The sequence below is a fragment of the Felis catus genome, chromosome A1, assembly GCF_018350175.1.
Source record: "Felis catus isolate Fca126 chromosome A1, F.catus_Fca126_mat1.0, whole genome shotgun sequence".
In the NCBI taxonomy this organism is placed as follows: Eukaryota; Metazoa; Chordata; class Mammalia; order Carnivora; family Felidae; genus Felis; species Felis catus.
Genome location: NC_058368.1, coordinates 210,549,246 through 210,561,497, shown reverse-complemented (window position 1 = coordinate 210,561,497; position 12,252 = coordinate 210,549,246). Strand labels below are relative to the sequence as shown.

General features: G+C 44.6%; 1 protein-coding gene across 3 annotated transcripts in view; it reads right to left on the bottom strand.

Annotated features, from left to right (window-relative positions):
- CAPSL (calcyphosine like) overlaps positions 1–12,252 on the bottom strand; it is a 42,804-nt gene that overhangs the window by 26,604 nt on the left and 3,948 nt on the right. The gene's annotated exons all lie outside the window — the stretch shown is intronic.

Sequence of the window (12,252 nt, the reverse complement as noted above, 5' to 3'; positions counted from 1 at the left end):
TAAAGGAAGGATTACTGTGACAAGCAAGCCCTTGAATAGCACAGAATCCTAAATTTGAGTACTGAAGTCACGTAGTTAAACAAGGCAGGAAACAGGTTTGGTAAGAACTGGGGGCTTTCAAAGAAGGCACGGATCGGGGAGGGTCTTGGGGAAGAAGAGAGACACTCAGGGCTTCCATAGGCCTGGGCCAGAGTCTGTCCCCAAACGTGTGTCACCAACATCACAGCGTGGCACAAAGTGTGTCCCTGACTGCAGGAGACCCTTCCGGAGCCTCGAAAAGCAGGCATGGGGACAACAGAGGAGGCCCAGCCTTGCCAGGGCAACGTCAGGATCCCTCCTGATGCACGTGGCCGCAGCGCCACCTGGTGTTGGCCCTGCACACTTCCCTGGGCCAGGTACACTTGGTCCATTGTGCCACCAAATGTTTAGTAAGGGCTTAGTTAAGAGGAGGGCACTGGGTTAGACTGCAGAAGAGGGAGTAAGAAACACAGTGCTTCCGGGAGTGGGAATTGGCAGGGAGCAACCCACTACTCAGCCATAACAAATCAGAAGGGGGTGCTAACCCTGAAGACTTCTCAGAGGAGGTGATGTTTAAGCTTTCATCCTAAAGGAGAGTAGTCATCCAGCCCAAGGTCGTACGGGGCGGAAGAAGGAAGGACACTGGGCATTTTCCAAGTACCAAGGCCAAAGCGAAAGAGAAAACGGTATAAATACAGAAACACAAGTATTGTAGTATGACTGATGAAGGGTGGGTGGGTGGTAAGGTGAAGCATTGTGGCAAAAGGAAGGGGGTGTGGGAAGTAGCGAGTCGGAAAAAGACGAAACTGGGCAAGTAAGCAGGCACCAGATCACAAGGAGCCTGGAACACCGTGCTGGGCAGTTTGGATCCTGTACTGAGAGCAACAGAAGATCACAACGAGCTTCAATGAGGGGGTGACAGTTTGCAATGTCAAAGAGCTCTCTGGTTCAGTGTGGACAATGGATGGGAAGGTGGCACAGGCTGGGGATGATCAGGTGAGAGGTCATGCTGACTGGATGGAGATATTGGCAGCAGGGCAGAGAAAGGTAAAGAGATCTGAGATGGAGAGCACATGAATGTGCAGTCTGAAGGAGAGAGAGGGCTCAGCTGTGGCAGCCAGAGTGCCTGCTGACAGCTCCTCACCACCACCCCACCCCCACTGGCTGGTGAGGAGGAACACGCACAGAGCAAAAGGATGCAGAGTCCTGGAGGCATGGGGCACTGGCTGAGTGGAGCCACCAGCAGCAAAGCCAAAGGAGACTTTGTAGCGATGGTCACCAGGTCTTCTCACACTGTAACTAGTTAAGGCTCTTTCATCCCACTGTCCTGGTGCACAGCTGCCTGTCACTGCCAGAGCACTCTTCTTGGAATGCAAGAATCATTATGGGACAGGATGTGGAAAGCTAAAAATGCATGGAGGTCTGTCTCTTCATGATTCTCAATGAAAGTCTTCTTTGCTGAGTTCAGGGGCAGAGTTAAGTTGAACCTTTATGGGGGAAAAACAAAAAAACAACCACCGCCTCTCAAGCCCCAGACTGTGGTCTTTGGTGTCCTCTAGTGGCAATAAGCTGAATTACATATTTCTCTCACTTCTCTCTCTGTCTCATGAACCTACACCCCAACAATCTGCAACACAGAGGTAGATCTCAAAACCAAAGAGACAGCCCCAGGGATCACTTATTCAGACATCCATCAAGAGAAAGCACCAAGATCTTCCATATCCTCTGATGCAAAAATCCAAAGGAAATGTCTCACTCCACTCTCTAAAGAACACTATCCTCTCTGTTTTCTGTGACACTACACTTCTTGTTTTCATCTCTCGGGAAAAGGGTGGTTATATGAAGGAGCAGAGGGAGCTGAAGCAGGTTTAGTCAGCTTGGGTAAACTTTAGAGAGCAGAGTTAGCCTGTAAGAGTTGAGACAGAATTAGGGAAACAGGAAGGCCTTGTAAACACGGGAGGGGGAGCACGGGGGAGGTGGGCCACGTACTGAGGAGAAGGAACGGCAGCAGCCCGGCCTCGCCAGGCTAGGCAGGGATGTGCACTACGATGGGTGGGCCTGGTTTTGCCTGGACGGTCCTTCTTTGCACCCTGGTGCTCGGGGTGCTGGGACAGGGGGACAGTGTGTGCCTTGAGGAAACCATCCTACTGAGAAAGTCACACGAGCCCACCCTGTGAGAACAGCAACTGCCAGCAAAGCCATCCAATCTTTCCAAAGACCTCTCCTGCCTCTTGTTGCTATCAAGCCCATTTTCCCCACAGCCAGGCCATGTGATGAGTTTTGCCTTAAAAGCATTTTTAGGAATTTGTGTCACTGTTAAATACCTGTGCCACTACATTAACCATTTCAGTAGCAAGGGTCCTAGGGTTGCTATAATAGCTCCTTGTGATTTTAAACACTCTTCTATTCAGAGAAAAGAGTAAGGCAAAGAAAAGAGTAGGTAGCTGCTGCTAAAACATTAGGGCTCCAAGCTCATTCTTTTGTTTTTTTTTTTAATTTTTTTTTCAATGTTTTTATTTATTTTTGGGACAGAGAGAGACAGAGCATGAACGGGGGAGGGGCAGAGAGAGAGGGAGACACAGAATTGGAAACAGGCTCCAGGCTCTGAGCCATCAGCCCAGAGCCTGATGCGGGGCTCGAACTCACAGACTGCAAGATCGTGACCTGGCTGAAGTCGGACGCTTAACCGACTGCGCCACCCAGGCGCCCCTCCAAGCTCATTCTTAAGACGTGGGAGTCATACTTTCCTTCTCTACAGCTCACATCCAAGCCAAATCTTTCCCCATCTGCCAGCTCAGATTTGACCCTGTACCTAAGGGCCATCCCCATGGGGATGTAGGGCATGCAGTGGTTTTTACCCTTTCTCTACTTGGGAACAGAAAGTAAGACTGGAATTTTAATTTTGACTCAGTGCATCTTTTAATACTTGAAATGTCATCCAGGGGTGGAGCGAGACATACAACAGATCACGTTTGAAGGTCGTGGTTGGGAAAAATTAAACTATCTCTATTGACTCCAGTCCATTCAATAAATTAATTATTGCTGTGTGGTAGACGGCAAAAAGCTGTGGTCCCTCAAGAGGTTTTCCCCATAGAAAATGTTCCTCTGGAATAAACATTAGATCCCAGTGCTCAGAGCAGTGTAGCAGGTGGCTAGGATGTGCTTCCTCTGAGACTGAAATGAAAGACTCAGACGATATGAAGAAAGACATAGTTTTTGCAGTAGAATATTGGGAACCACCCCGCTTCAGGCATAATCACAGGTGTGTGTCAGTGTCATTGACATCCTGGGAGATCCTTCACTGAACCCATCTGAGCTCAATTCAACTAAACAGACCCTTGGCACCTCTGGCTATGCAAGGGACTGTGCTAATTCTGCAGGTGAGGTAGAGCTGTAGTTCCATTCAGGTATGATTTCACCCACCCTGCCCACCCAGCCCCTGACCCCAGGGACATTTGACAAGGTGGAGATATTTTAGGTTGTCATAACAGGAGTGAGGGGTACTACTGGCATCTCACGCGTGGAGGCCGGAGATGCTGCTAAATATCCTACAATGCACAGGAAAGCCCTCGACAACCAAGAATTCTCTAGTCCAGAATGCCAGTAGTACTGAGGCTGAGCAGCCCTGCTGTAGAGAAGGAACTGGGAGCATCAGGGACAAGGAGAGCCCCAGAAGTGTTGTTGAAAAATAAAGATGTCCACACCCCACCCCAAACACAGGAAGCTTGAATCTCTAGGTGTGAATGCCAGTTTCTGTATTTTAATATTTTCCAGAGGTTTTGCATGTACATCAGAGTTTGAGAATCTAAGTGACAGGAGCTGTGAAGTTCGTCTGGTGGCAGGAGTGAGACCTTGAGGGGAAGGCCTGGAGGAAAGATGGGAACCTAACATAGGATCAGATCCAGGCAGGAGGAGAAGAGGTAATAACCACAATTGTAACCACTCCGGTGGCCAGGCCTATGGCTCAGTGCTTTACACACAGGAGCACATGGCCTCATGCGGTGGGTTCTATCAAATATTGCTGCCCTATTCCAGGAAGTCAGCACATACCCCAGTCATGGGCTGAGAAAGTGCCACAAGGCAGTGGCAGAGTCAGGGCTGACAGCTAGGAGTGTCCTGCCCAAGTCTCTGCTGTCAACAGCTATGCCATTGTGCTCATAAACTGCTTTGGGAATTCGGAGAAGGCCCATGAAATGAGAAGGAAAGCAAAAGCTTCAAGGAACAGATTGCCTTGGAACGCTGGAAGGATTTCACTGCCGAGGAGGGAAGGGGACAACAGAGCACAGCAAACACAGGCCACACAGGGTCCTAAATGCGACCCCTTTCCCTCTCTCCTCAGGGTCCTTGCTCAGTTAGTAGAGTGATGTGCAAGGTGTTTTTTTGTTCTTCTGAAATCTAAACGCAAAGCTACTGTGGTGATTATCTTCCATTATATTTACTCTTTTCCCACAAATTATGTTGACAATTATTCCACAACATATGAACATATGAAAGAGCTGGGTTTTGTTTGGGTTGCCAACTTCCATGTAGATTTAAAGTAGGACAGTATGTAATCTATGCTTTAATGACATGGGCACACATGTAATCTATGTTTTAATGGCGTGGAATTGAGATGGCAGTGAATTCTGGCGTCTTATCAGATCCTCTCTGCCAAAATGCATTTTCTCAAGATGCTTAAAATTCATGCTTTAGCTCTTGTCAAGAGGCAGTTTTCTCTAGAGCCCACCTCTACTTATAGTCTTTTATTCTTTCTGCTGATCTTTGGGGTGTGATTTAAATCCTCATTTTAGTGTTTATGATATGGCATGATTTGAGAATAATGTATAAATATCAGTGTTGTAAAGTGTCTACTTCATACATCTTCTTGAGATTTCATTTTATTAAGTTCAGCCAGGGCTGGGATTCAGGTAAGTGTCTAAGGTGCAATGTTTGTTTGTTTATTTTTTAATTTTTTAATGTTTATTTATTTTTGAGAGAGAGAGAGAGAGAGAGAGAGAGAGAGAGAGAGAGAGAACGAGTGGTGGAGGGGCAGAGAGAAAGGGAGACACAGAATCCGAAGCAGTTTCCAGGCTCTGAGCTGTCAGCACAGAGCTCAACACGGGGCTCAAACTCACGAACCATGAGATCATGACCTGAGCCAAAGCAGGATGCCTAACCGACTGAGCTACCCAGACCCTCCTAGGGTGTAATGTTCAAGGAAGCTTTCTATCTCAGAATTGTGCCAATGTCAACCTTGTACCTGCCTGAGCCTCAGAGTGAGTGCCTCCTTTTACCTCACTCTAGTCCTGGTCCTAAAGCCAACTTATATTTATTGAACACCTATTACGTGCCACACAATAGTAATGAATGAGATAGCCAACGTCCCTTACAGGAGTTTACATTCCTCAGGGTAGTTTTAACTTGGTTGGATTTGAACTACAGCGGATTTTCCAGGCACTGTCAACTGGCTCTTCAAGGGTCATTCCAATCTCCTTTGTCTGCTACGTTCCACTTTCAGTTGGGTGGCAGTGGGAATGAGTTCTGGCCAGAGACTCAGCTGAAAAGTACTGAGGGCTCTGGGAGAACTCTTCCATCTCCTTTGCCTCTTCCTGCCTTGAACGAGAAGGCACTGTCTGGAGATGTGACAGCCTTCGTGCAATCACAAGGGAAAAGCCAAGGGAATCACAGAGGTACCAACTTACAGCCCTACCATCACTGTGCCGCTGAACGAGTTCTGGCAATTGCCTGACTTCACATTCGCAGCTTGTGAGAAACAGAAGCCCCTATTTGCTTAATACACCTTTGGTCAGGTTCTCTATTACTTACAGCCAAATTACTAACTAATACAATCGGCAAAATCTTATTCCTACATGCTTGGGTTGACCCGACATATTCACCTTTACCTGGGAAAAATAACTAACAGTCCAGTGTGAGGAGAGACTCAGCTCCTCCTGAGAAGTGGGAGAAGAGATAAAGTAACTCCATTATAACCTGTTCTCTCAGCAGAATTTTAAGTAGCTCTACACCCAGCATTGGGCCCAACATGGAGCCCAACATAGGGCTTGAAATCACAACCCTCAGATCAAGACCTGAGCTGAGATCATGTGTCAGATGCTTAACCAACTGAGCCACCCAGGTGCCCCTCTCAGTAGAATTTTATCAGCATTTAGCAACCTCTGTAGCATTTTTGGCCATGAAGAGAGTGAGAAATACTGTTTAGTGTGATATTCAAGGGCTCATGTAGCTAACACAATGTGATACCAGGTTTTATAAAGCACACAGGTCCCAGGGTTACAAGATCCTTATAATGAGCATCCCCTGGGAATCTCTGGAACCAGGAGCTTTCTTAATAACACTATCCTTGCTGTCTCCTTCTCCATCTTGCTGTGACTTGAGTCTCTGGGGTTTTCACCAGGAAATTACTTATAATCTATTCTGGTCAGGCGGCCCGCCACATGAAAGATCTTAAAGAAGCAGACTAAAAAAAGGATCTAAACTACACAAAAGTAAGCAAAGATTTGGCTAGATTCCTGTACAAAATGCAAAAAGAAAAGAAAAGAAAAGAAAAGAAGACAAAAAATAATAATTTTTTTCCAAACTCTCTGGTTTTAGTGACTATGCTCTTAGAACCAATCAGGCAACTTTCCAATACCCCGTTTCAAACTCACTGCAAGGACAAACCTCAACTGTGGATCTTCCACTGTTGTTAGATGGGAATAAAGGGAATAAAGTTATGATTACCATTTGTATTTTTGCAACATTAGAAACCAAAATCACTTACTTACTATTTTATCGTCACTTAAAATGTTTCCTTTGGAGTCAATTGTCTATTTAATGCTTATTTTGTAGCCACTTAGAAATCCAGCCAATTATTTGCATCTTACAGGTTCTTTTTTTTTTTTTTAATTTTTTTTTCCAACGTTTATTTATTTTTGGGACAGAGAGAGACAGAGCATGAACGGGGGAGGGGCAGAGAGAGAGGGAGACACAGAATCGGAAACAGGCTCCAGGCTCCGAGCCATCAGCCCAGAGCCTGACGCGGGGCTCGAACTCACGGACCGCGAGATCGTGACCTGGCTGAAGTCGGACGCTTAACCGACTGGGCCACCCAGGCGCCCTGCATCTTACAGGTTCTTAACTGATAACTTCCAGAAAACCAAGAAGTGTTGATGGATAGAAATCCAATGTCAGAGTGTCAATATCAGTGCAGACTGCAATTTCAGACAGGAATTCTGTCTAGATACTCATGATAGAAACAGGTAATTATCTCTGAAAATGATAGAGGTTTATTTTCCTCTGGTATAAAGGAAGTCTGGAGGCATTTCAAAGAGTGAATGTCTCAAGGAACTGCTATCTTTCTACCTTACCATTGTTTTTATCCTCAGAGTTGCCTGAAGTTACAAAATCACCATAGTTGCTCCCACCATTACATCTACACCCCAGGCAGCAGAAAAGAACAGAGGGCAAGAAGAATGTACTTCCTAGCTGAGTCATCCCCTTTTAAGGGATCCCCAGAGACTCCACCCAACTCCTTCCACTTAAATTTCATTGACTCTTCCTGCAAAGGAGGCTGGTGCTGTGATCTGAATGTTTCTGTCCTTCTAAAATTCATAGGTTGAAATCCTAACTCCTGGTATTAGGAGGTAGGGACTTCTGGAGGTACTTAAATCATGAGTAGAGACTTCATGAAGGGGATTAGTGTCTTATAAAAGAGGCTCCAGTCTTATATCAGGAAGAGGGCCCCACCATGCTGGTATTTTGATCCTGGACTTCCCAGCCTGTGGAACTGTGAGAAATAAATTTTTGTTTTTATAAGCTGCCCAGTATGTGCTATTTTGCTATAGCAGCCCAAGCAGACTAAGACAGTTGAGACACCTAATTTTTGGCTGGGTACATTGCTATCCTTCAGGTTTCGTTTATAAAGAAGAGGAAACTGGCCATTGAGTGGGAAGCTGGCAGTTTCTGCCACAGTTGGCGGAAGAGATAGAATCCTTCTAGAAAGTAAGTGTGTGAACACATTCAGATCCTTCTAGAAATTAAGTGTGTGAGCACATCCAGATCAGTTTATCCCATGCCATTATCTGGAGCAACCAGATCACTCTGATGGAGAGTAATGTGAGTCCTGAAATCAGAAGTTAGCATGTTGATGATTTCAGGGTTCTCAACCTCTGTTCCCCTGAAGAAAATAAGATCCACCTTTCCCCGGGCACTTATCAAGAAGACCCTGAGTTCAGGCAAACATAACCTAAATGATCTAGACCTGGGTACATGAAATCATAGCCCATGGGCCAAATTTGCCTCTCCGCCTAGTTTTGTAAATAAAGTTTTATTGGAAAACAGCCACACACGTTTGTTAATATGTTACCTGTGGCTGCTTTCATGCTACAACAGCAAAGTTGAATAGTTGCCACAGAGACCTCTGGTCCACAAGGCCTGAATTCTGAGTGTCTGGTCTTATATAGAAATAGTTTGTTAACCCAGGACCATACAGAAGATAACATACAGACCATAACAAAAGCAACAGGAACACTTATTGATCATTTACTCTGTGTCAGGCTTTCTGTGGCCCGTGTTTTGCAAATTATTCACTATCCATTTGTTTAGAACAGAAAATGTGTCCGCTCTAAAGTAAGTTTGGATAATGACTCATAATTTACAAAGTACTCTTACATTAGAGGGGATGTGGCTGTTCCTATTTTACAAAATAAGGAAACTGAGGTACAAAGAGATTTAGAGTTTGTCCCAGCTCAGACGTAACTATCAGAGCCAAGATTATGAGCAGGTTCTTTTGTGCCTGCCACTTCCCCAGGGATCTTTTGTAAGCTGTCCACAACATTTCAAGAAATATTCATTTTTTAAACCAGGAACCACTGTAGTCACCACAAATCATTCTTGTATAAAAATAGGGACAAGCTTATTAACAATAATGCACCTCCTCCTGCCCTGCCTCTCTATGGTGGCCCTCTGGTGTTCAGTTACCCCTTACCTGCATCCCTTAGCTCTATCCAAATTATGCTATTACTACTTGTGAATGTGCCATCCATTCCCTCCCAAGGTGCTGACTGGTCTAATGTCTTTCTCGTACCTGAGAACTGAATTTGTATAAGGAACTCTATTTCTGCATTCTCCACAGATAAAGAAACTTTTCACCCCAAATTCTAAGTACTATGGAATCTCACAGTCTCTAAGATGACCTATTCTCACATCTTTCTTTGAAGCACAGCACCGTTGGGAATCCCTGCCATGTCCCTCTTTGGCTCTGTCATTTTCTAAAACACTGAGACTTTGGATACTACCTCAGGGACCTCTTCCCCATCCCAGGTGCCCCCATCAACCTGGGCAACCTCACAACTCATCTAGACAATCCATTCAACATGCAGCCGTGAAGTTCCTGGAGCTGCTTGATTTCTGCCAATTTCATCTGCTCACTCTCCCAGCATCCTTTTCTAAGACCATCTCTTACTTTTATCACCAGCCAAATATGGCCTCCTCTGAAAACTCAAAATTCAATATCCACTTTCTCTCCACCTTTTAGTTTCTTTCTTCCAACCTTAGATACTTGTGACCACTAGTCTCTTGGCTCTGCATTTCCGCTGTAGCCATTACCTACCGCATTCTCCCTTCTGGATCCATTTCCTCCCCTCTTCATCCTAGACACATCAGCATATCATTCTGACCACTTCTTACCAGAGCCTCTGTCCTCAACCCTTGTCAGCTTCCTATGCTCCCATATGGATGCCTAACTTGGCTTGATTTCTCCATGTGCCCTCTCTTTTAAAGTGGGCTGTGAAGTGCAACTGAACAAACCCACAGGCCAAGATGGACATATGACACTGCACATTTATTCTTCAACTACAGCTGGGCCTTCTAAAACAGTCAACCATACTTTTATATGACATTGGTTAGATTCCTCTTTCAATCTTTTCAACCTATGCCACTCTCCTCCACACCTTACCTTGAAAATCACAGTACAAACAGAGATGAACTCACATCAACTCCTCCAGGTCTACAAAGGTATTTGTCTCTGAAACCATCCTCCAGAGGAAGTTCAGAATTGCCTTCCACTTAAGGATAATCTCCACCTATGACATCAATTTCAGTCCCTCTTCAACCCTCCACTGTGCCCCTTTCCTCTCCTCCACCAGCTCCTCTTTTTAGTTCCTGAATCTGCAGTGGTCCCTCCATCAGAGACTGCTTCTGTCAACGCCCCCCCCCAACCCCCTTCATAGTCCAACTACCTGAAAGAGTCTCTAGTTTCTCCACTTTGTCATGTTCCATTCATACTTCAGTCCACTGCAGTCTGGTCTCCTCTGTCCCTCCACTGAACATTCTCTCAGGAAGCACTGCCAACCTGATGGCCAACTTCAACGGTCACTTCTAGTTTCTATTTTACCTTGCCCAGCAGTTGGTTGTTTTGACCATTCTTCCCTCTTAAAACTTTTCTCTCAATGTTTATGAATCTACTTTCCTCTGTCTCCCTTCCGCTGGTTCTGACCTATTTTGCCTATCCCTTTTCTTCTGCCTGTTTTTTAAATGCTATTTCCCAGGATTTGGTTATTTCCTCTCATCATGCTCTCACACCATCCCATGGCCATGTCTTAGCCACATCCACTGACAGAATGACAGCTCCCAAATCTTCATTCCAACTCATGCACTGTGCTAGCTTCAGAGCCACATTTCAAATTTCCCACAAAACATGCACACTTCAATGACCTACAGACACCTCAAGTTTAATGTTCCAGAGCCAAATTCGTTATCTTTTCCTCCTTATTCTTTGCCTCAGGAAGTTACACCACCATTTCCACAGGTCATTCACTGAACATTACCTTAGACTCCTTCTCACCCTCTACATCGAATCAGCAGCCAAGTCCTATAGAATTTCACCACCTTGACACTCCTTGCATCTCTGTTCCCTCCCTCACCTCCATGGCCAAGGATACCTCCTTAATCTAGGACCTGTTCATTTCCCATTTCCACTACTGCAATTGCCTCTTAGCTGGTTCCTTTTCTCTAGTCTTCCCCCTCCAACCATCCTTCAAATGACTGTCAAAGCGATCTTTACAAAATGGAAATGTGAACTTTACACTCTAATCAAAACCCTTTGGTGGCCCCCCAAGTGTGCAGGTAAAGAGCAAACATCTTACTACTTTAAGTATACATTGGCCCTGACTGACTCTCCAGCCTTGTTTCTAGTAATTCTCCACTGCTTTAAAATCTATTCTGCATTTATACTCACTCACATTCCCCAAACACACTATGGTATTCTGTCTCTGTGCCTTTGTACATGCAGTCCCACCTTAAGGAACACCCTCCCTCGCTTGTTAGCCTAGAGAAGTCCTGTTCTTCCTTATATAATCACTATGGTGAAGCCTCACATAACCACCCTCACCAGAGCAATACAGCTTGCATCTTTCTTTGTATAATCTGTGAAAAACCCAAATAGCGTCCATGTTGAAGCCTGATGTAAGTCTGCTTTCAGAACTGCCTGTCCTACTAGACTATAAGGCCCTTAAGGACAAAGGTTGTAAACTTTGTGTCTTCTGTCTTCATATCATCAGCACCTAGGACTATGCTACTAGATTGTTATTTGGAATTGATCACTGCTATGGTTATTAGACTACTGCTATTTGAAAATAAATGAATGGCCATGATTTAAATCTCAATATTCAAAATGCACAATTACAAAATAAAGACATTTCTGTAGTTATAAGATTTTGAGGGGAAAAAAAAGAGCTCTAAAACCAGGAAACAATTTCATCTACTTAGTATGGTTTACCTATACCCCAGACTGAAGTCAAGATATTGCTATTTACTAAGGCCCTTCTCAATTTTGTGATAAATCAAATCAACTCTACAAGTTTTAGCAAGTTATGCCAGCCCACTTTAATAAGAGTTCTGTTTCTTATCTGAGTCTATGTGGTCAGTTTGGCAAGGTATGGCAGAAATAGCACCTCTGTGAATGTCAGAAAAACCATGGTCTGAATCAAAGCTCAATCTTTTAATTGCATATAACTTGGAGATATTTAATATTCTTGAAGGTCAATTTTTTAATGGCCATACAAGCTAGTTAAAGCAATTCACCCAAACACTTCACTCATAGGTACCTAGTACAAAGTGTTGCTCAGTGATGTTTATTTCCTTTCCCTTTATCAAATAATTTTTTTTATTTTTATCTGAGCACCTCTTCATAAAGATGACAAAAGCCTCTCCCAGAACCAAGCTATTTCCTCCCTAGACTGACAACCAAGAATTCTC